This window comes from Aulonocara stuartgranti (genome assembly GCF_965226115.1).
Source record: "Aulonocara stuartgranti genome assembly, chromosome: 23".
In the NCBI taxonomy this organism is placed as follows: Eukaryota; Metazoa; Chordata; class Actinopteri; order Cichliformes; family Cichlidae; genus Aulonocara; species Aulonocara stuartgranti.
The window spans coordinates 53,002,078-53,026,927 of record NC_138958.1 but is presented as its reverse complement, the minus strand read 5'-3'; the positions used below and the strand labels follow the sequence as shown (position 1 = coordinate 53,026,927).

The 24,850-nt window shown below is 42.6% G+C and overlaps 1 long non-coding RNA gene across 3 annotated transcripts; it reads right to left on the bottom strand.

Annotated features, from left to right (window-relative positions):
• Positions 1–3,116: 3,116 nt before the first annotated feature.
• LOC309700784 lies at positions 3,117–10,432 on the bottom strand. 3 transcript variants are annotated; one of them, XR_014274752.1, is made up of 4 exons: positions 10,025–10,432; positions 9,630–9,838; positions 5,062–5,233; positions 3,117–4,903 (listed from the first exon to the last, which is right to left on the bottom strand). It is a non-coding gene; the product is annotated as an uncharacterized lncRNA (long non-coding RNA). The 3 variants fall into 3 exon arrangements; XR_014274753.1 differs by having other exon boundaries at positions 9,630–9,816; XR_014274754.1 differs by lacking the exon at positions 9,630–9,838.
• Between the last annotated feature and the right edge of the window lie 14,418 nt (positions 10,433–24,850).

Below are 24,850 nucleotides of genomic sequence, written 5' to 3'. Positions count from 1 at the left end.
GAAAAAGGAAAAGTACGAGCTGTCACGGAGCAGAAACGGGAGCTGGAAGCATGTAAATATAATAATAACCACTGCAGCTAAGAAGGGTGCCTGACGAGCCCAGCTGTGAGTAAGCTATTAAGACTCGACTGTACACTGTGTTCGTGTTTTTCTCTGAAACAATAAGTTCTGTTGGAGCAGCCTTTCAACGCCTCTCTCTGTCTCTCGCTAGCAAAGTGACCCACACAACAAAGTAAAGCTAGTTTTCAGCTGCGAGCCCGACACGAACCCGACGTATCAGCCAGAGGTCCCTTTACTACGGTTCGGAGCCACGGACCTGTTTTATATACGCGAGGAATAGTTTCTACACGAGAATGCTGCAAAAAGTGCAGCCTTACCTAATGTCCACCTACTGTTACTCTTTTATATTAAGATTTAAACATCTGGTTGGTGTTGGTGTGGAGAGTAACCTTCAGTAATAGTAATAAATCACACAGCAATAGGACATTCATGTAGTTGTAAAAAGCACGATAATGTAATAGGTAATCCAAACTATTCAGAATACATTACTCTCATTGAGTAACGTAACGGAATATGTTACAGAATACATTTTGGGGCATGTAATCTGTAATCTGTAATGTAATACAGTAACCTTCCCAACACTGCAACTGAAGACAGCTCAACAAATGTCTCCAAAACTCTTCTGGTCTGGCAGCTAACGTACAGTTGCTGTATTTCCCAGGGAGAGAAACAAGATCACATTAATGTGAGTGTGCTGACACTCGGAGAATGAGAAAAAGTAACAAAGAGGAAAGGATTTTTTCAAATGTAAGGACTGCTCAACAAGTGCAGTTTGATAAACTGAAAATGTAAAGCTTCATTGTAATATCCTATTTCATTTGACAGTTTTTAAAGGAGACATTGGACCTACATATTCTTTTGCTTAGAAACCAGGTTACTTTAGTGTACGTTTCAGTACTATGATGAAGTTTACAGTGTTGTACTATGTTAGACTGGGACAGACCGATGTGGTGGCCATGCTCAAGGTCAGGTATTATTAGGTTAGAATAAGGGTAGTGCACATCAGTTTAAAGCTACACTGATGGCTTTGATTAGATTTGTAACTAAACTTATCTTTGTTTATTAGCTTTATGAGATAAACGGGTTGGAAATTCAGGTAAAATTGATAGGGTTGTCTAAGCACAACCCTATTGCTGGAACAGCCAAGACAATTCTACTACAATGGCAAAAGCATTGGACACCAGGTAGAGCTCTTTGGTCGTGTCCAAATTCATGGGCTGCGTCCTCCTGAGGCCGCATTTGTAGACCGATTACGTCACAGCGACGCGCAGAAGGCTGTCCAAATTCGTAGACTCCTCCGAATGCAGCCGACAAATGAGTCCTCCTTTTCACCGAATTTGAAGGATGGGTCGGGTGTGTCCTTCGTGGCCTACCATATCCCAGAATTCATAGCGCGGCCCAGCCAAACTCCAGTTTCCAGCAACGGCGGCCGCTACTAAGTTTTAAAATGACTCATACTAATCTTTCTGGGTCACAAAATAAACTTTTAACATATTTTCAGGCGAGAAAGTAGCTGTGAAAACATCAAATATCTGCTCGGTTTATCAAGATATCGCATATTTGCCAAAGTGCTTCGACGTTTTCAGAGACGTCTGCTACCCACCAGCCAGTGTTGGGGAGTAACGGAATACATGTACCGCCGTTACGTATTTAGAATACAAAATATGAGTAACTGTATTCCGTTACAGTTACCGTTTAAAAAGGTGGTATTCAGAATACAGTTACTTTGTTGAAATAAATGGATTACACTGCGGTACTTTCCTGTTTCATGTTGTCGCGGGTCAGGACTGTTTGGGTTTTGTTTGACAGCTACGTTCTGTTGTTCCAGGCGGCAGTGTTACGGTTGCCATGGTTACAGGGCGACGCTCTCTCTCTCTTTCTGCGACTGTGTGTTTCCTGGGTGAGAGAGCGCCTTTTCGTTGTTGTTGTTGTGCTAAGCTAACAGGCAGAATGCTACAAGCATAGCTCTAAAGAATGTAGCATCATGGGCAGTGTAGTCCGTGCTGCAGGGAGAATGCACTGCCATACACGTTATGTGTCTGTGAGCGCGAGGAGGGAGAAAAAGGGGAGTGGAAAGGTACGAGTTGTCATCGAGGAAAAACGGGAGCTGGAAGCATGTAAATATTATAATAACCACTGCAGCCAAGAAGAGTGCCTGACGAGCCCAGCTGTAAGTAAGCTATTAAAACTCGACTGTACACCGTGTTCGTGTTTTCCTCTGAAAACAATAAGTTCCGTTGGAGCCTTTCAACGCCTCTCTCTGTCTCTGCTAGCAAAGTTGACCCAGACAACAAAGTAAAGCTATTTTTCGGCTACGAGCCGACAGGGACCCCGCCGTATTAGTCAGAGGTCCCTTTACTACAGTTCGGAGTCGCGGACCTTCAGTAATAGTAATAAATCACACAGCAATAGTACATTCACGTTGTTGTAAAAAGCATGATAATATATTAAGTAATCCAAAGTATTCAGAATACATTACTCTCATTGAGTAACGTAACGGAATACGTTACAGAATACATTTTGGGGCATGTATTCTGTATTCTGTAACGGAATACATTTTAAAAGTAACCTTCCCAACACTGCCACCAGCTCGACAGCTAGCCGGGAGCTCGAGGGTTACTGATGCGGCCGAGAATGGCACAACTCCCGGCACATCATTTTCAGATCACCGCGGACTTTCGCTGCTCGGGTTAAACGTAATATATAAGTCACTTAGACAACCTAAAATGTTATTGTTGGGCTTTTTTCAGTGTTTTGTTTGTTCGTGGGTAAATCGGTTTGGCTGAGATTAAATTAAATTAGATTAAATCAAGCTTTATTAATCCCCGGGTGGGTTCCTCCTTGGTTTTCACACAGCTGAATAAACGTCAAACAGAAAACTGATAAACAGTGTGTGAGATGGTCGAGAGTTTACTCCAGTGTCCTGTTATATTTTAGACAGCAAGGAGCAGACGGCCGAGTTTATTCAACTCCACCGAGACAGCGTGATCTCGTGCATGAGGGAGATAACAGTGACAATGCTGTTCCTGAACCCCAGTTACTCTCAGTTAGCTGTAGCACTGCTCTTTATTGAGGTTCCATGAATATGCACAAGTTCATTAACATATGACATCTTACACAGGCATACATGTAAACAAAGAGTACTGTCTGTGTGTAGTGTAGGTATGTGTGTGGGTCAACAGGTGACCCCGTGAATGACTCCACTAACTCTGCTGGGCCTGTGAGTCCAGCAGTTCACCTAAACAAAGGGCACTTACACTTAAACAGACACAGAGTAGGTGTCCTCCTGCACCATAAAACAGAAAGAGAAGGTACGAGCTCTCTCATGACCTTAGGATGTGTGTGCCAGAACACTCTGGAAGCACACAGAGTCTTTGCAGACTACTAAGGATCAGACCTCTATCATTATGCAATCGATTATATACTTATAAGCATATATGATTGTATGTTTCTAAGCATAAATAACAATCCAACAATATAACTCTGACAAAAATATGCTTATATCCTTTTGAATTGTAAATGCACAGAGAGGAGTTGTCCTCAGAGCAGCACAGGGCTTGATCATGGTCTCCAAACCTTCTGGTGTGACACTATGTTATTCTAAGTAACCCTTTTCTCTAAGATCTGCACCCAGCTGCCAAATCTCACTCTCCTGAACACTGGCCAAACACTTCAGGTGGACTCAAACATTCCAGCATTTTATAGTGAATGATCTTTTTGATGATGAATTCACGTTTCACACAGTGACAGTGGTACAACAGAAAAGTGGACGTAGACAGAGCAGTATATCAAAGCCCACATGGGAAATACACAGTGGGTATAAGTCTGGGAGGGTTGCTGCACCCCACCTCCACTGAAGCCTTTCCACTCTGACCAAGGAAAAACAGCTTTCAGAGGTGTGTCACACCCTTGGATTTGTTCTGCAGCAGAATAATAGATTTACATACAAATCTGTGTTTAAACTGTGCATAAGAAGACTTTATGCACCAATCAGTGTTTTTTTCAATGTGTTCATACCTGAATTTCTCCATCCTGCACTTTTAGAAGTGCCCCTGACCGTGTGTACGAACAAATGTCTGTAAAACTACAATGACCACTGCTAAATTCTTCTTTTTTAATTATTACTTACACTTAAAACACCATAAGCCACAAAATGTCTGGAATTATAAAAAAATATATATGCAATGCAATATAAAAAAAATATTGCATTGCAGATGCAAAGAAAATATTAAATGGAAAGATGTTTAACCTTTAAACGTATTCGATTTTTTAAATAATCTCCCGTCATATATTATTGTGTCTTTCACTCATCCATCCATTCCCTTTTTTCTTTTCATCTTAAGCGGACAGGTCACCACCTCCTCCACCCACTTTTCCATAAGTTTGATGTCCAAGCTCCTTTTTCCTTCAGCCACACTGAGTGTCTCTGTTTTTCCCTCATTTTAGTGGAAAAAGCTGCAGCTTTTCTGGCAAAAGTACAGACGTTCTTTAGTTAGGTTGAAGTCTGCAAAGTACTTAATCAACTTCTTTACTCAGCAAAAGTGAAAAAGTGCAGGCTCTGAATTCTACTCAAAGTAAGAGAGGAAAAAGTAGGTCACTGAAGCACACTTGTGCTATATGTTAATATAAGAAAGACATATTAGTTCAAGAAAGAGAGCCCATTAGAAGGAAATGAATTCAATTGATGTATTTGGTGGTTAGTGTCCGATGGCCCATCACAGCAGTGATAGGGATTAGGACCCGCGGACTCTGGACGCTGGTGGCAGAGATGAAGATGGAGGCTTGAATGGAGCCTGATGAAGGAGAGGCAGAGATGGGGAAGAGGTAGGCTCCATGAAGGCGTCTGAAAGGGAGAATGACAGTGAGATTTAGAGTACGTGGAGTGGAGGCTAACTGGGTTGAAGAATGCTAGCAGAGAGGCAGCATTCAGGCCACTGACTGCCAGCAGAGAGAATGCAATAAGGCAGAAAGCAGACAAAGGACAGAAGACAGAAGGGGAACCTGTGTCGAGGATCCACGCAGCTGAGGTCAGAGATCCTGTAATATGCTGGTATGCAGAGGTCAGAGAGCAGCAACATCCTGCATTAAGGTTTGAGGCTGCTGATAACCTACGTAGAGCAGAGAGGCTGGAGTCTGCTGAAGCTGAGCATCGAGCAGTGAGCCGGCGATAAGGCTGAAAGATACAAAGGACAGGAGAGAGCACAGAGTGTGCAATGAAGCAAAGGACAATGAGGCTGAGAGTTGGTAGAGGGCAGGAGAGACAAGAGAGACTTTAATGCTACTACCAGGTATTTGTCGACTTTCCGTAAGTTTTAGACTTTAATAGAAAAGCAGAACCACAGATTAAGAAAACATGATGTGAGCAAACACATGGATACAGGATGATGCTGGAATTGAAATGGATGCAAGAAGAGAAGGCGACCCACAGGAAATGTGTGGACATTTGTAAATTTTTGTAGTAAATTGTAAATATTGTAAAACTTTTCTTCTGTCATTTAATGGTCGGGCATTGTACAGCTACAAGCATCTCACCCCCATGTCATACTGTGTATGGTTGTGTGTGTGTGACAAATAAAATTTGAATTTGAATTTGAAAGAGGAACAAAAGCTCTGTATAGCTGTAGTGTATCAAAGCCTCTGGAGGCGACTTTGGCGTGATTTGTAAATTCAGAGCTATACAAAGCTCTGAATTACTGCGTTGTGTCTTTGCCATAATGACATGAAATATTGGGAAGCATGTGTTGCTAATATAAGAAGCATAGACATGAGGCTGGAGTCAATCCTGTGGAGGACAGGAAAAAGCGGAACATCGGTCTCCTCCTGCTAACCAACGGTAGTAGCCCAAACCTAAAGATGTTTAAAGCACTGAAGACAGAAGAAATGTGAAGACACAGAAAAGGACATAACATTCAAATGACTGAGCAGTTACAACAAATAACTTCTGACGCAACCTTTAATAGCAGAAAATAGTTGCACTGGAGAGCCAAGATGAATAATGAAGAGAAAAAGACTTGTAGTGTGACCAAAATGAGACGGGCAAGCAAGGAGGCAGCTGATGTGGAATGGATAAGGAGCTAGGGACATTTGAGCAGCATTTGATTGTTTAGGAAACCTACACACCTATTATTATTAAACAGAAAGCACATATGGCAGCATATTGCACAGCCTGTGAGGACCAGGCCCACCTTATAAAGTCCCCTCAGATGAGTTCTGCAGATGAACTGTGGTGGGATTAAATAATTTGCAGTGCCTCTGTAATGCTGTGCTTTTTTATCAATAAGTGTAATAAAGTTATATAGTGTAGTATTAAGTGGACACAGTCCTGAAAATAAAGGCATGAGACGGTGTGTCCTTGAGGAGTAGAAAGCTGCAGACTCACACTTGCCTGGGAAAATGTAGATCAGAGGGGAACAAGTTACTGAGACTCTGCTGTTTAGACTAGAATGAGAGAGCTTCTGTAACAGAACTGTTAGGGCCACGCCACCACTTTGAGACCCACGGCAGCGTGTCGAGCAGGACGCATCTCCCTTCTAGAAGTAATAAAGTGTTAAATGATCTACTGAGCAGCAATGTTGCCTCTAATGTTTCATGTGTCTGAACACACAAACTCCCTGAGCGTCCCTTGGACCACTGTGAGCAACAGCAGACGTGTGCGCTGTGGTCACGCCAGCATCCGATCCATCCAAGTTACATGTTTATTAAAATAATCAAATTACAGCATTTACATTTATCCCACTTATAATGAAAATTAAAAAGAATCTTGTTCCTGACCTGTAGCATGTTAACACTGTTGGAAGGAAAAATAACTTCAACTCAATTTTGAAAACACAACTTTCTTTTTTAAATAAAACTGTCACGTTCCCGTGTCTCTCTGGTTGGCCCACGCTGGCTACAGGTTTTGTTGTTGTTAGTTTTAGTTTTTTGTCTCTCCTCCTCCTCTCTGCCTGGGTGGAGCTCATTACGGGCTCTCACTCTTGGCCCACGCACCCCTGTGGATGGTGTCCACCTGCGGCTGATCTGGCTGATTTCCCCAGCTGCTATTTAAGGCAGTGGCACAGAGCAGCTCACCGCTGGAACGTCGAACCACCTGAGTTCGTGCTCGCGGCATATTCAAAGAAGAATCGCTTACACGTGTTTTATGTTGTGGAACTAACCTTTGACCTTCTGTCTGTAGATTCTGGACCGAATCACCGGACCTGTCCAAGTGGGGCAGTGTGTGGAGTGTTGGAGCGAGTGCGGCTGAAGAGGAGTGCGTGTGTGCGGAGGAGCAGTGGCGGTGACTGAGTGGAAGAGGAAGCGTGTGTGTGGATTCCCCCCCCCCCCCCTTCTCTCCCTGGAGCCCTGGACCCCCTCCCGACTCACTGTACATATATTTCGCACTAAGGTGATCCCTATTGTAAATAAATCCCCTTTTTGTTTCCTTGAAAGAACTGTCTGCGCGTGGGTCCGTTCAGTAGCCTTGACAAAAACTCTGACTGTATTATGAGTCTGTGGTCTGGGAGAGAGTCTGTAACTCTGTCTGCAAATACAGTAAATAATGACCAATGTTGGGCAGTTAATTAAATACTTCTTCAAAAAAAGTAACTGAGTTTTGCAAACAACAAAGTTTTTTGCAGCTGTTTACCTAAAAATGCAGCCAAGGTGTTTTTAAATAAAGATTTCAAACTATTTACAGAACAATCAGCTGTTCTGCATCTAATCTGATGCCACACAAATTATTTGTGCCGCTCCAAAAATAATTTGTGTCCACTATGAGATGAAGGAGAACAACAGCCTGATACCTGCAGGCCTGACAGCAGCAGATGTGTCACTGCTGTAACACCTGTAACACTCAGCAGGCGCCTCATTGTTCTGACACACAACAACACTACTGACTACACTACACACTAACTACACACTAACTACACTCTGACTACACACTGACTACACACTGACTACACGCTGACTACACACTGACTACACACTAACTACACACTAACTACACACTGACTACACACTGACTACACACTAACTACACACTGACTACACACTGACTACACGCTGACTACACACTGACTACACACTAACTACACACTAACTACACACTAACTACACACTGACTACACACTGACTACACACTAACTACACACTGACTACACACTGACTACACACTAACTACACACTGACTACACGCTGACTACACACTGACTACACACTAACTACACACTAACTACACGCTAACTACACGCTAACTACACGCTCACTACACACTAACTACACGCTCACTACACACTAACTACACACTAACTACACGCTAACTACACACTAACTACATGCTCACTACACACTAACTACACGCTCACTACACACTAACTACACACTAACTACACGCTGACTACACACTGACTACACACTGACTACACACTAACTACACACTAACTACACACTGACTACACACTAACTACACACTGACTACACACTGACTACACACTGACTACACACTAACTACACACTGACTACACACTGACTACACACTAACTACACACTGACTACACACTAACTACACACTGACTACACACTGACTACACACTAACTACACACTGACTACACACTAACTACACACTAACTACACGCTGACTACACGCTAACTACACGCTGACTACACGCTGACTACACACTGACTACACACTGACTACACACTAACTACACGCTGACTACACGCTGACTACACACTAACTACACACTGACTACACACTAACTACACACTAACTACACACTGACTACACACTGACTACACACTAACTACACACTGACTACACACTGACTACACACTAACTACACACTGACTACACACTGACTACACGCTGACTACACACTGACTACACGCTGACTACACACTAACTACACACTGACTACACACTGACTACACACTGACTACACACTAACTACACACTAACTACACACTGACTACACACTAACTACACACTGACTACACACTGACTACACACTGACTACACACTAACTACACACTGACTACAAACTAACTACACACTGACTACACGCTGACTACACGCTAACTACACGCTGACTACACACTAACTACACACTGACTACACACTAACTACACACTGACTACACACTGACTACACACTGACTACACACTGACTACACACTAACTACACACTGACTACACACTGACTACACACTGACTACACACTAACTACACACTAACTACACACTGACTACACACTAACTACACACTAAACGTCTCAAATCTCTCACATCTCAAACACGCCGTCCCTCCTAAAACTTCCCCCTCCCTAAACAACTAAAGGCCATGTTGCCATATCGTTTTTTGATTGGTCCACATGGTACATTTTTCCACCAATAGGAAAGGCTGGGAGTTTTGTTTTTGCTCACAGGCTTTCGAGCGTTTTCCTTATAAAACGCCGTTTTTACCGTTTCTTCCTGCAGTAAATATAAACAACGACAGTATTCAGGAAGAAAAACAAACATTGCAGATATTTTATCATAACTCTGGTTTTACGTGGCCGATCAACACAATTTAAAAACTGGTATAAAGTCCACACTTTGTCCGTCAGTTGTTTGTCTGTCCTGCTCACGTCTCCAATGGTTGTACACGTTGTCATTAACGTGGCTTCACTCCACATCAGCCGCTTTGCTAAAACACCGGTGTCGCACATAAGGACGCTGTCACAGCCTGTCAGCGACGTTGATTAGCTGCATATGTGACCTCTGTGTAGTGTCTTCTCTGGTCTCGCAGGAATCCTCCATTATTCTGAGGATTACATTTCCACTTGCAGTGTGATCATATAGTGGTAAATTTATACAACCAAAATAGAAAAACTTCAACACCATTAACATTGCATGTTAAATTTCCCAAATGAAAGGAATATAGAAATATATTTTAAAGCTGTACATGAAACAATGTAAATTCTCTAAACCGTGTGGCACAGTCACATACCTGCATTCACAACAAAAAGGCAATGGTTAGAATGCTCTCTTTTTAATGTCGTGGGCAATCAGCACAAAATCTAAACGGGAAAGCAACAACAGAGTTAGCTAACTATGCTCCCATTTTGTTTCCTCTCCTCCCAATAAAGAAATCTCACATAAACGTGCACTCAGTTCAACATAATGATGTATAAACAACAAAAATAATCGGGTCAGACTGTATTACTTTAACAGCCTGCGATATGATTTTTCCTCCCCACGACATTTGCGCATTCCTTACCTCGCAGGAATCCTCCATTATTCTGAGGATTACCCAGAATCCCTTGCCCTTTGTGAATATTGCAGGGTCACTTTTTCGACAGTAGGTGGCGCCAATGTCCCATTTAGCGGGATTTAACTTCAACTCTATTTAACTATGTTACACATATATACGAATGTGAATCGCATCATTGGCTGGACTGTGGGATAAGGTGGCATCGTTCTGATCCCATACAGGAGCAGCCAGTCACTGACTCACACTGCAGAACAGGATTGTTAAAGTATTTATTTTAATTCCAATTCAGGTTAGATTTTATTTTGTGCGCAACGCAGATTTTCTGTGCGCAGAGACGTGCCAGCAGTGCACAATTGTGCACGGCGCAGCTTAGAGGGAACGTTGCTGAGCAGTGTTTTGTCTTCCATTGGACGCCTCTGAGGAATCAAAAGAACTCGGTGAAGTGTTGATATTACCAACTGTGACTACAAGTTACAATCATTTATATAATCTGGTGAAAAACACGTAAAACCCTTAACGCTGATAAACTCCTGCAGTCCAGTGCAGCTATGCAGGTCAGGGTTTGGAAGTCTCATGTCTCATTTACCTGCGCAGCGAGTTTAAAGCCCTGCTGAGAGTTTTGAAACACTCTGCTCTCTTGTAGATGTTTCTTTGAACTTTTATAACTGTGGCTAGATTTACGGTGAGTGTACTGTCAGTAATTCTTTTGAATAGCAAAGGGTTCTTTAGCCCATTTTCCCCATTTTCCGTCGGTTGCTCATAAAGAACGTGTGGTCTACTGCTGAACCTAAGACTGAGCTGATGGGAGGTCAAAGTCATCACCTTCTGCTTACAGGGCTGAGATACCACTCATGATAAATCTTTGAATGTACAAACTTTTAAATGTGTTGCTGCAAGCTTATGAGGAGGAAGCTAGTGGTAAATTTAACTCTAGGTGAACACGAATGATCAGGCTGCTGGAATGACTGGGCCATGTGTGGAGTCATTAGATGAGGAATTTGAGTTCAGTAGCATGGCCCGAGCGACTGAACAAGTATTGAACTGAAATATATGGAGCCCAGATTTAGCGGGAAAGGTGATGACTGACTGAATGTATTTTGTTTTCTTAATTTGTCATATAATAATGAGGAAATAGGGTTCGGATGGCAATGAAAGAACTTGTCGATTATTTTTTGACTTAATTTTGAGACTGAAAGTGGGTGTAGGTAACATCATCTAAAGTCAGCAGCTACGTTTCCCCCATCCAGGTCCTATTCCTGGTCTTGGGTCACAGCAGCAGCAGTCTCGACCTGTGGACGCTCCAAAACTCAGGATGGTGTCTCAGTTTTATGGAATCATCACAGAAAACAGGAGTTGCTGAAGCCAGAGGGCTTGGTATAAGTGGGATCCTGGGCTGAGTAAAGCTCAAAGCCAAGCTACTAGAGTATCACTATTCATCACACAGTCACCTGAAATATCTGAGAGGGTAACTCCAGTAGCTTCAGCTCCTGTCAGGGTGTTAGGCTCTGACTGCTCTGGGTGTTGAGCAGCAGCACAGTGACTGGTGTGTGTGCTAAACAAGCTTTACTCATTTACAGTCTGTACCCAGGAGAGCAGAGGGGCTGCCTGCCTGACCCGAATCTGCCGTCTGGTGCCCCCAGCTGCACTGCAGGGGAAACACAAAATGTCAGAAATGTTTGTCTTTTTCCACTTTAAAGAGCTGTTTTAAAATCAGTTTGCTGCTTCTGGCTGACAGCTGGAAACATCAGTGTAGGCTCTCTGACCACAGTTCTGTCAGCTCTCACTGTTTAACCTTGATACCCTTCACTCGCTGTCATCACCCTGTACGTGGTGGGGATTACATTTTGTTTTTGAAGTTTAGTGCTCTGTTGCTTACAAAAGATTATTTACCCGGGGCGTGAAATTGTTATAAGTGCCAATCCCAGCCTCGCTGAGAATCAGCTTTGTTGATGTCAGTTTGATGCATTTGTGTCTTTGTCACCTGGATTGTAATTGTCCAAGCCAACGATTCCACCACAAGTCTGCTAATGACTGAATCTAGTTCCCACACTTGTTCTTGCTGCTTATTCTCAGGTAGACAACGACAAAGGTGATATAAGAGAAAACATCAGTCAGCCTGAGGTGACTCACAGAGGCATGTTCATACATTTTTGACTTTTAAATGTATTTTCATAGGTTGTTGTACAGATTTGTCTCCTGATAAAAACCACCTAATAACCATTAACATGACACCAAAGTAATGACATATCGATCTATTATGGATTATTGTTTTTAACAATGGCTCCACATCATTTCACATCATTATTTCTTCCTTTTCTCTGCTCAGATGCTGTACTGGTCCATTATGGTGAAAAGAGAGCTGAGGGTAAAAGCTCTCGATTTACTGGTCAGTTTACTTTCCTGCCCTCACTTATGGCCATGATCTCTGGGTAGTGACTGAAAGAACAACACTGTGGATAAAAGTGGCAGAAATGAGTTTTCTGACTCCTCCTGGGTGTTCTGGGCTTGTCCCACAGGGAGGAGGCCCCGGGACACGCCGGAGAGACCGTCTCTTAGTGTCCCTCGGATCAGCTAGAGGAAGTGGCTGGGGAGAGGGAGGTCGGGCTTCTCTGTGATCCGGTCCTGGATAAGTGGAAGAAAAAATAATCAGAACTAAATGTAAATGTTGTTTTACAAAGTTGATATCGCAAACGAGCCTAACTGACACAGAAGAATGATCAGTATTGGACGTATATTGTTGTAGATGTTGTGTTTTCTATCTCTGGTTTGGTCTCCCATCTGCCTGGTGCATGAAACGACATTCTGGATGGTGTTGGAAGTATAAGAATAACATTAAAGCCGTGTGGTGTCTCCTGCTGCTGAGGCCTCAGTAATCAACGGATAAGTTAAAGTGAGGTAAACCTCAGAGTTGATGTTAATCCTCTGAGACTTCCTCACCAGCAATCCCTTATATATTACTTGAGTCATTGTTGATATATAAATATTGATAAGTGTAGCTTAAAGCAAAGATCTCAGTAATGAGTCTACCCACACACTCCGTCAGTCCAATTTTGCTATAGGATAGACTGATGCAGCACAAATAACGATGCTCAATGAGAAAGGATGGAAGCAGCTTGAAATCCCATGTGGAGGGGGCGTCCCTGTCAGCGTCGGCCTGCACTGCACAGGTCTCACAACAGGAATGTGTGTATGATGATACCTCTCACACTTCCCTGCTGCCTATTTCCTCTCTTCTTTACCTCGCTCACACTTTGATGCCAGCTGTCTATCACAGCAGTACAGTGGAGGGGATTAAAGTGTGTGTAATGACAACTTACATAATTGCTTCCTGAATAAGCATAGCAAAGACGGTGCCTTACACCTCCTTGGCAAATAGTAGGCTTGTGTCTTTCCATGTGTGGCTGCAGGAAATCTCATCCATCTCACATCCATGTGAGGGCGCTGTGGAACTTTGCAGGTCTGACACACTCTTGTTGATTCTGCTCTGCACTAGAGGTTTAAATTAAACATTAAACACTGAGGGAAATGAGAAGAAAGGAGTGGGATGATGACATAAATGGAGGGAGAGAACGAAGGAATGTGAGATTCTATTCATGAAATGTCTACTTTACAAATTCTGACATAACACAGTGGGTGGATGATTCATTGCTCATGAAGGACAATCTGTTTTGTCTTTTGGGGGGTGAGTGGGGGGGGGGGGGGGGGGCATCGATGTATTTATAAATATGTGTGGTCCACAGTTCAATTTTTAAAAACTGAATGTGTCTAATGGTGCACGAGCATGAGAGGTCTCCAGAGGTATGGTTTCAAATGTTATCCTGTGGTCATGTTTGCTCGAAGGTAAGTTAGTCCTGGAGTTAGGATTGCATCTTTGTTTGTTTTAGGGAGTTTGTGTTTTTAGTCAATAGCAAAGGGTAGTTATGTTTGGGATCTTATGAAAGATAAGACCGACAGGTTGACACTATGCCAACCGCAGTTTTGTTCCAGTTTGAGGGCCAGATGTGGTGAAATCAAGAGGCTGAAATGTCAGAAGTGGGCAGAGGCGGGCAGAGTGAGAGGATTAACGCAGTGGCTTCAAGCCATCCAGGCAGTTTTGCTATCATGACCTTGTCGACTGACTGCCAGTCAGCTCAGACCTCCGAGGGTTTCTGCTTCCTTAGCCGAGGCTGACATTGTGTCTGTCACGCCAAAAATCCTCCTTCCTCGTGACCCCCCCGGAGACACTACATGGCAGGTAGCAAGCAGAATGTAGACACTGTTTCACTCTGAAGCTCAAGGAGACAGAAAGCAGAGAGAGATTGGAGACTCAACTCAATCAACCTTGGCTAAAATTTTCCGTCTGAATTAAGAAATCTGCCAGGGACAGTTGGAGGACGTGTTCAAAGACACGCACAAAAAAAGTCATTTCCTCATCATGCAGCCACAGGATTCTATTGAGAAGAAAGTGAATACATTAAATCACATTAGATAATGCCTTGGTACTTGACACTGGTGCCCAATTTAGATCTGTAAAGCCTCGAGCACAGAGCACAGAAGGAGCCTATAGCTTTTTAACAGCAAATATATGACAAAACTGCGATGCTTTTGGCTTTGATAATCTTGTTTTAATTATGCAAATACATGGCCGTCTCCTAACCCTGCTCTCTCTGCCTTTAAAAGCAACCCCTACAGTCAGGACCATTTGTTCAGCATAACAACAACTTTGAACTTGCGGGAAATATTATGCAAAAATCTCTCCTTTGATGCCGAGCAAGTGTGCTTATTAAACAATTAGCATAGTTATGCTGGTGGTAATCACCCAGAGAGATTGTGAATTAGCAGGAGAGTTTAAAAATAGTCTTGCTTGAAATTTCTGTGCAGAGTGCTTAATACCTCAGTGCTCAGCAGCAGAAGATTTGTTAGTGCTGCCAGTGAACATATACCTTCATAAAGTCAACAATATCTTTACATCCTCATAGGTTTCATTCATTAATGTTGCATAAAAGAATATTTTCAGTAATAAAAGTTGTGCTTTAAGCAAAAACAACCCAGCAGCAACAGCTCTCCTGACTCAGTCACCGATAAAATTGTGTAGCGGCAGGAGGTTTTATTATCTTGATATGCTTCAGTTATGAAATATGAACGCTGTTAAAGGGCACGTCATCTATCCCGAAGTTCGTTTTGTTCCGTACTGACCTCTTTCCCCTTACCTTCAGTATAAAACTGTGCCAGATCGTTTAACCCAACAGTGCGGACTTCACAAGAAGTAGAATGGGAGCAATACCCTGCAGCTGCGTTCAACACCAACGATAACTCCAGAACATTAGTAGAAGTGCTGACAACTGTTGACAGGCAGAGTGATAGAATTATGGATGGCTTGGTGCCTCAGTTTGTCCATTATCAATAATGATACTGGAATCTTGAGTGTCTACCAGCACAGTGTTTTTCTTCCTTAAACAACTAAAAGCCAGATTTACTGAACATGGCAAAGTGTGAGTGCGATTGCCAAATAGTGCTGAATAGTGCTCATATTCACTATGATGTGTCCAATGTTACAAGAGCCATGCAGTTTAGAGCAAATTAAGGGATAGTATTAAGGTTTGGGTAATTTACTAACAGGACAGGTTGTTAATTGCAATCAGAAAAGCAAAAAAAGGCGAAAAGGTCATAAATGTGTACATTAAATGTAAGCCTACAGTGGCAGTCCGGCAGACAGAGTCGATATAACTGAAACTAGTGTCAGTGATCGACAGGCTTCACCACAGAACTGAAAGCTGTATGACAATATTCTGAGACTGGGTTCTGTAGTATGCTTTTATTAAGACATAAAGACCTGGATGGCCGCTAACTTTCTGCTTCTTAATTCAGATCAAACTGAGGTTATTGTACTCGGCCCTAAAAAGCCTAGAAATATGGTATCTAACTAGATTCTTACTCTGGATGGCATTACCTTGGCCTCCAGTAACACTGTGAGGAACCTTGGAGTCATGTTTGACCAGGACATGTCCTTCAAAGCACATATTAAACAAATATGTAAGACTGCTTTCTTCCATTTGTGCAACATCTCTAAAGTTAGAAATATCCTGTCTCAGAGTGATGCTGAAAAACTAGTTCATGCATTTATTACTTCCAGGCTGGACGACTGTAATTCATTATTATCAGGAAGTCCTAAAAACTCCCTGAAAAGCCTTCAGCTGATCCAAAATGCTGCAGCAAGAGTCCTGACAGGGACTAGAAAGAGAGAGCAGATTTCTCCTGCTTTGGCTTCCTGTTAAATCCAGAATTCAAAATCCTGCTCCTCACATACAAGGTCTTAAATAATCATGCCCCATCTAGCAGCACAGACATGAAGGTCATGAACACATCCCCACACACTGCCCCCAACACACTATTCAACAAGGGCCAATCTGTCCCCAGAATTAAGGGATGTGCGAGGCGCGGGCTAACTGCAGCTCTTACTCTAGGTGTGTTTGGCCCTTGTATTTAAGCGGCACTATGGGATATTCGTGAATGTCCCCATGCACACATTTAACTTCCAGCCTCTCTGCTTCCAACAAGGAATCCTTGGCTCAGGGTCAAACCAGGGTTTGGTGGCCCAGGGTCTACATGCACATTCCCTCCAGCAGGCCCAGGTTGGAGCCACTGCCTCACCATGTTGCCGAGCTGCCTAGCGTAAGGCAAGGCAAGGCAAGGCAAGGCAAGGCAAGGCAAGGCAAGTTTATTTGTATAGCACAATTCAACAACAAGGTGATTCAAAGTGCTTTACAGAGACATTAGAAACAAGAACAAATAAAAAGCATGATTTAAAATTGATTAAAACAAGCAAATAAACTAACTAACTAATTAACAAACAAACAAACAAACAACAGTATATAAAATCAAAACAGATAAAATCAGAACAGTAGATAAAATCAGTAGTTAAATGTAAGTTTTGAAATTTAAGCTTAAAGTGTGGATTTGGTGCTTTATTCAAATGCAGCTGAGAACAGGTGAGTCTTCAACCTGGATTTAAATAAACTGAGTGTTTCAGCTGATCTGAGGCTTTCTGGGAGTTTGTTCCAGATATAAGGAGCATAAAAGCTGAATGCAGCTTCTCCGTGTCTGGTTCTGACTCTGGGAACTGATAAAAGACCGGATCCAGATGACCTGAGGGATCTGGATGGTTCATACTGGGTCAGGAGGTCATTGATGTATTTTGGTCCTAAACCATTCAGAGCTTTATAGGCCAGCATCAGAACTTTAAAGTCTATCCTCTGACGGACAGGCAGCCAGTGTAAAGACCTCAGAGCTGGACTAACGTGGTCCACTTTTTTGGTCTTAGTGAGGACTCGAGCAGCAGAGTTCTGAATGAGCTGTAGTTGTCTGACTGATTTTTTAGGTAGACCTGTAAAGATGCTGTTACAGTAATCAAGCCTACTAAAGATGAATGCATGGACTAGTTTTTCCAGGTCCTGTTGAGACATCAGATCTTTTATCCTTGAAATATTCTTGAGGTGATAGTAAGCTGACTTTGTTATTGTCTTAATGTGTTTTTCTAAGTTTAGGTCTGCATCCATCACTACACCCAAATTTCTCGCCTGGTTTGTGGTTTTTAGATGTATAGATTGAAGTTCTCTGGTGACCTGTAATCGTTTTTCTTTGGCGCCAAAGACTATTACCTCAGTTTTGTTTTTGTTTAGCTGGAGAAAATTGTGGCACAACCAGTCATTAATTTCCTCAATGCATTTACCAAGAGCCTGTACAGGGCCTCAGTCTCCTGGTGACATTGTGATATATATTTGTGTGTCATCTGCATAGCTGTGATAGTTTATTTTGTTGTTGTTTATAATCTGTGCCAGTGGGAGCATGTAAATGTTAAACAGAAGGGGTCCCAAGATGGAACCTTGGGGAACTCCACATGTGATACTTGTCTGCTCAGATGTGAAGTTACCTATTGATACAAAGTATTTCCTGTTTTCTACGTATGTTTTGAACCAGTTTAGTACAGTTCCTGAAAGACCTGCCCAGTTCTCCAGTCGTTTGAGTAATATGTTGTGGTAGGCGAAAGGCCGGTTCTCCGGCCCCATCTGTCCTTCCTGGAAACACCAGTGATAGTCCTACAGCATGAGGCCTAAGCGGTCCACAACCGGCTGCCAGACAGAAGCTGCTCTTCACTGTTGTGGGCAGGCTGAGAGCCACTGCCTGGGCTTCGGCGGACAGCAGTTGGAGCAGCCTCAGCGCCCACTCCTCCTCCGGGTAATAGGGCTTTGGAGTTGACGTCACGCCGCAATGCATTGTGGGAGCGCGGCACCATTTTCGGGGTCTACGAATCAAATCAAACACACTGTGTTGGAACGACGATTACAAGATGCTTAAAAGCAGCTGAAAAGAGAATGAACTGTATAGAGACCGATTGCGTCCAGAGGCGAAGCGGCGGTACTTGCAGAAAATAGCGTGCATTGGAAATGTGGACCCGTATGAAATACGGCCGTGGAGTAGAAACCCTGAAGACCAACCGCTACTGACGTAACCTGACATATTTTCGTACCTTGTCTGTGGAGTCAGCGCGTACAAGTCGTCATTCAAACAAAGGTAAGTCAGCTCGAGTACTGCGAGTAAAATGCGTTTGATTTCCCTGCAAACATTCACATTAGTGCAGCATAAATTCATTCATGAGGGGAAATTACAGTGAGAACATGTGGAGGCTGTTAGGTGGATAACATAATGAGTTCAGTGCATTGATGTGACATTGTCCTGAAGGATTTAGTTATTCTTTATGGTTAAAGAAATTGCACTAATTAATTCACATTTATTATAAATAATTCTAATTATACATCTTGCTTCCATGTTTGTATCCTGTGTCACTAAAAATAAATTTTATTTTAGTTTTATACTTTGATTACTGACCTGCAGAATCTCCTTATCATATTAAGGGATTCATAATTGTCACTTTATGCTTTCTCCATCTTGAAAGTGATGACATCCTTGCATTACATACTTTAGGTTCATTTTCTGCAGGCAGGTTTCTGACAGAGAACAGGCAGATTTAGAATATAACCTGCAGCGTTCTATAGATGGACACATAAAGAAATGAAAAATGACATGTATGTGCTAACTTTCTAAACACTTTGTTACATTTATGATAAAGTAGATAAAACACATTTATGTCGGCCTTGGCTCATTAGTTCTTGTCTTTAAATGAACTTTGTGTCTGTTTCAGGTCCTGCACTCTAAGACTGAATGAACCAGCATTGCAGCCATGGGTCACTGTGAGCATCACAGGGAAGGTTGAAGCCGCCCACTGCAGCTGTATGGCCGGAGTCGCAGAGACCTGCAGCCATGTCGCTGCTCTTCTGTTTAATGTAGAAGCAACAGTGTTGATCCGTGGCACAAGGACTGTTACAGATGAACCTGCATACTGGGTTTTGCTGGGTAATATGACCAAGATACAGCCAGAGGTTGGCCATAAGATAGACTTCTCCTCTTCAGCTGCCCAAAAAAAGGCTCTTGATCAAAACATAAACAGACCATCTGTAGTGACAGGGAAAAGGAGCCATCCTCAAAACAGAAACATCCCACCTGCTACTGTGGAGGAGTTGTCACTGCTATTGGATACTTTGCTGGAACACAGTGAAGCTGTGGGTTGTGGGAATGACCCATAATTTTTTATCTAGGGGTCTAGATTTATGCCTGTAGTGCACTGCCGTGTAAATAATTTGCATTTACTGAATATCTACTGACTGAGTCCCACTGTTCAAAAGTTGAATAAAGAAACAAACTAATTTTTGCTCTTTTTTTATTAAAACTACTTTATAGAACATCACATCAGTAACAGTGTAGAATCCATGTCATTTATAGTTTACAAATGACAAAATGTTCACACAAAATCATGAGTGTTTACATGATATCACCCACTACTAACATTACTTTATTTACTGTGTCTTTTGAAAAAATACAGCAATTTTAACAGCAAAAGACTTAAGAACATTTAACAGGAGCAGGTTTCATTTTCCCTGGTTTTACTACCACACTGTTCACCAAACGCAGCAAACCTTCACCATCTTATCCAGAAGGGTCACCTCTTCACCCTCACATGGAAGAAGTAATCTGATTGGCATGGTGGTATGTTTGAAGCAGGTCCCTCGTGTAGCGCTGGGAGCCAGTCATGATGTTTCATCCATTTCATAGGCTGGTTTGCTGCAATAATGCCAAATAATTAGCAACTCTATAAATAGAAGGTAGTTCTGCACTCAGTAGGATGTTTGTTCTAATTTGCTATGAGCTCAGAGCGCATCGAAAATAAAACTAATAGGCTATAAAGAGTGATATGAACATATTTAGAACTTACCGGAATGAAAATGTCTGGAGCACCAACAGATATTTGGAGATGGAAGAGAACTGCACGTCAGCTCGTCTCACAGCTGCTATCCAGGCTGGACGCCTTCGTTTGCTAACATCGATACACGAGCTGCTCGTGTTGCTTCCAGGTTGGGAAAGAATGAAAAGATAAACCATTTTCAAGCTTATTCTCTTGCCGGTCGTGTGATCGAACATTGCAGCGGACCACACAGCAAATACGAACCATGGCTGTGCTTTCGCTCCTTTTTTACTTAGACCCCCAAAATGGCGGATCGGGCCAAAATCCTTTCCACGCCCACCCCCGTGACATCACGCTCCAAAGCCCTATAGCGTGCCACCTCCATGGCCTGAAAGACCTCCAGGAAGGTGTGATGATCATCTCCCTCCCCCATGCAGTAGAGGGATACTAATGGGGGTGGTGGAACCAGCCCGACCTTTGTCTGGTGCTCAGACTGCGCCCGCAGCCGTTCTAACTGGCAATGAAACACCTCCTGCTCCTGCATCATAACCACCAGCTCGGCCCCCTTCCTAGCCAGCGCCTCAAATGGCTGGGCCGGTCGTGGTTCCGCCAGGTCCCGGCTCGGGTTTCGGCACCACCGTGACAATGAGGGACCCGACATGAGCAGCGTTGCAGGTTTGGACGTCTCTATTGGCTGGGTTTCCCCTGTGCAGCTTTCCAGCTTCTGTAGCAAACTCAACACACCCTTCACCTCAGGTCCCAGCAGAGTTGGTCAAGTTACTTAAAAAAAGTAATTAGTAACTAATTACTGATTACTTCTCCAAAAAAGTAATCCTGTTACTTTACTGATTACTTACTTTCAGAAGTAATTAGTTACTTAGTTACTTTTTTAAAACACGATACACAACCTGAATACGTAATAAACTGACAGACCTTTCAGCCCAGTTCTATTTTTATTCATATTCCATCATATAAAATGTAATCAAATGGAAAACCGCTCCTTAAAATTGTTTTAATCTTTTAACTTTGTGCATCAAGCAAACATTACATTCTATCAACAGTCTTTGACTGGGAGCAATGTGTTTAACATTTAAACCTATTGTCTGCATAATCCAGCAGATAAAATAAAATAATGTTTTGTGTTTACTCTTTCAAATAGATGCAAGTAAAACACAACAAAAAAGAAATAAAATCACAGACTCAGCAGCTCTTAAATCTACTGTCACCTGTTTAGCAGGAGTGGGGCGGGTGGAGATTTGCCCACAGCGGTCATGTCAGTGGGGGGATCCGGGGGTTTCTCTCTGAATGTCACATTCCCGTGGCAGCGTGCTCGCTGCTCGCTCAGGTTTGAAGTTTAATTTTTTGCTGTAGAAAGAAGTTTTCTTCCCACGCAGAGTTTTATAAACCATACAGAGGGTACAGTGGGCAGTAACAAACAAGGGTCTCTGGGTCCCAGCAACATCTTTTACAGGGGAGACATGATTAGATGTATGTGAGTCAGCCTCCTCTGACACCACATCCTGAACCCGCTGCTACACCGGCCCCCTGCAGCTGAGCAACAAACCACACCCCACAACCGAACTTGTCTTAGCACAGAACTCTCTAATGGTTAATCTCCATTTACGGTCATGCTTTGGGGGTTTTAAATGAATATGGCCAGATTTCTAGAAATAAGATCTGCTCCATCCAAAGTGAGATGGATGCCGTCTGTCCTAAGAAGATGAGATTTTGCTCAGGTAGTTTCCCAATTTTCTACAAAGCCTACATCATTTTTTGGACACAACTCAGAAAGCCAGCAATTTAACATGCCTTAAATTGGTCTGACTGGGGTGGGGGTGGGGGGGGACTGGAGAAAATGACAGAGTTCGACATTGTTTTGGCAAAATTCATTAACCACCAATTGATGTAACCGGGTGTCAACACTGCTCATGTGAATTATAATTTTATTCATTCCCTCAGTGTTGCCTGCTCCGGCCCTGGAAGACAGTTGACTGTGGTTGCTGGTGTCTTTGTCTTCACCTGTCTCAAAACAGAATCCCCAGTAACCAGTTTGTTCCTTGGCCTGTGTGTCACCGAGTGGGGAAAAGAGATTGGACATGGATGAGTTAGTGGTGTACCGATGGTATCTGTTTAGGACTATGCTTCCTCCTCACCATCACCCAGCCATTCTGTTCTCCCAGCTGCTCGAGCCAATCTGCTGTGCTTTGGATTAAGCATGTGAAGATTACAACATGAAACAAAAGGTTATTGTGACAACACTGCTGCAGGTACTGTTACAGGTTCCTTCAATGCATTCAGAAATACCAGGTGCCATCCTTGCCTCATACAGGGACACTTTCTGTAACGCATGTTAACATTGCATATCACTGTTGGTACTCTCTGGATGACTGAGTCTACCAGTGCACTTAGACAAGCTTGTAGAAGAACAGAGTACAAAAAAGACAAATGAAAGGTTATTGCAGTACCAGAGCCTAGTGAAGACATTTACGATTAACATATTAACATATTTCTCTGCAAATCAAGAGTTTAGATTTCTTCACTGACAAAATTAACACACTGAGCTATCGTTTTATCCCCAGTTTCAGAATCGTCAGAGATGCACTGGTCAGTCAGTGAGCTCCATCAATTTCAACCAGTTTAATCCACCCTGCTGTACAATATGATTTCACCCACTGTCCTCTAGACATAATATCACCACATTTCCTTCAGGACGTTTTTGGTACACTGTTGTTGTGATTTGGCACTATATAAATAAAATGATATATAAATACAACTGAATATTTTTCTGGCTCTAATCAATAACTGTTCATCAAATAGTGTTAGGGGAATTTAAACGGGTGGATTTAGTGGCAGAACCACACATGGCCACAGGATCGCGGTGAAGCAGATTTATTTACAGTGAATATTTACAAGGGAAGGGGCTATGTACAGTGACCGGGAAAATGTGCGAGGAGACAGAGCTGAGGGGATGAAACGGAGCCGAGGTAAGCGGGAGGATAGATGGCGCACCGGAGCTACCTGAGGACGAGCGACAAAACAGAGTTAGGGGAGCGCAAGTGCAAAAACTGAGCGAGAAGGGCTGGATAATAGCAAACACTGAAATACATGTTTTGCACGCAGCAATGAATTTTGTTCACTCAAATTCAGCTTTTCTTCGCTCAAAATAAATTTCTCCTCAAAATGCAACACTTGCACCTGCAAACCTTTTTTACGTGCGCTCAGAATAGTGGCAGAAAGATAACGCCATAACCTAACAGACTGCAGTAGGGAGTCTTCTTTACACACCAACGTTAATTTTCTGTTAATTTATCACATTTATAATATTGTTTTTTGCTTGGCAGTCATTTTTATGGGAAATTTGTGTTTCCAAATTTTTGGAGACCTGGGATGTTTGGAAGTCACTTTGGTCAGCTTCTGTTATTTTTAAAACAGTCTGAATGAATTGATTTGACTTGTAAGTCTTCGTTTTTTGCACACCACTGAGCCTCTGACCATCAGCAGTGAGCTATGCTTTACATTTTTAAACATTTCAGAGACGGGACATTGAAGATTAACTTCACCTCCCATTTTCAGTTCTGAACTAGGATCAGTTGCAAGCACTGAGGTTGGTAATATGACACAAAGAAGTAAAACACGGGGTTCTCTCAGGGAACTCCAGCGATTGGCCCAGATTTAAAGTTTTATGTGGTGATTCTAAATTGGTAAAAGGTCTTTGTCTCTCTGTGTTAGCCTCAAATAGAGCTGAGATAGACTTGAACACCGCTGCAACCATAAGTTCAATAAGAGACTAAGAAAATAGATGGATGGACTGCCGAAGTTAGGTGGAGAAAGAATCTGTATCCCTAATTTATACCTGTGTAAAGGAGCAATTAAACAATTATTTAAGGTCCCATGTTAAACTTAGGGAGTACACCAATCACAGTGCATGCAAGTGTCCCGGTCTCTAAATGATTACACTTCAGAGCGAGCGTTCTTAGCATTGGATAGATATTTAAAAAGTCATGAAATACAGGTTTGTTTGTTTGTTTTTTTATGAAGGTCTCAATAGTATTAAACTAGTCACATACTGATTTTATTCTGTTTTGATATGTGTCAAGACAAGATGCATATCACATTTTCCACATTTACAATGTTTCTGATTCCCGCATGTGGAACAGGCTAAGAGCCAGCTGAGCAAAACTCTGTTCTTCTTATTTCCCACACAGCGCTGGTGAATGTGCCACTCGCTAATGACGGTTCTTTGCAAGGCTTTTTGCAGCTGAATATGTCTTTCCTGAAGTGAGTGC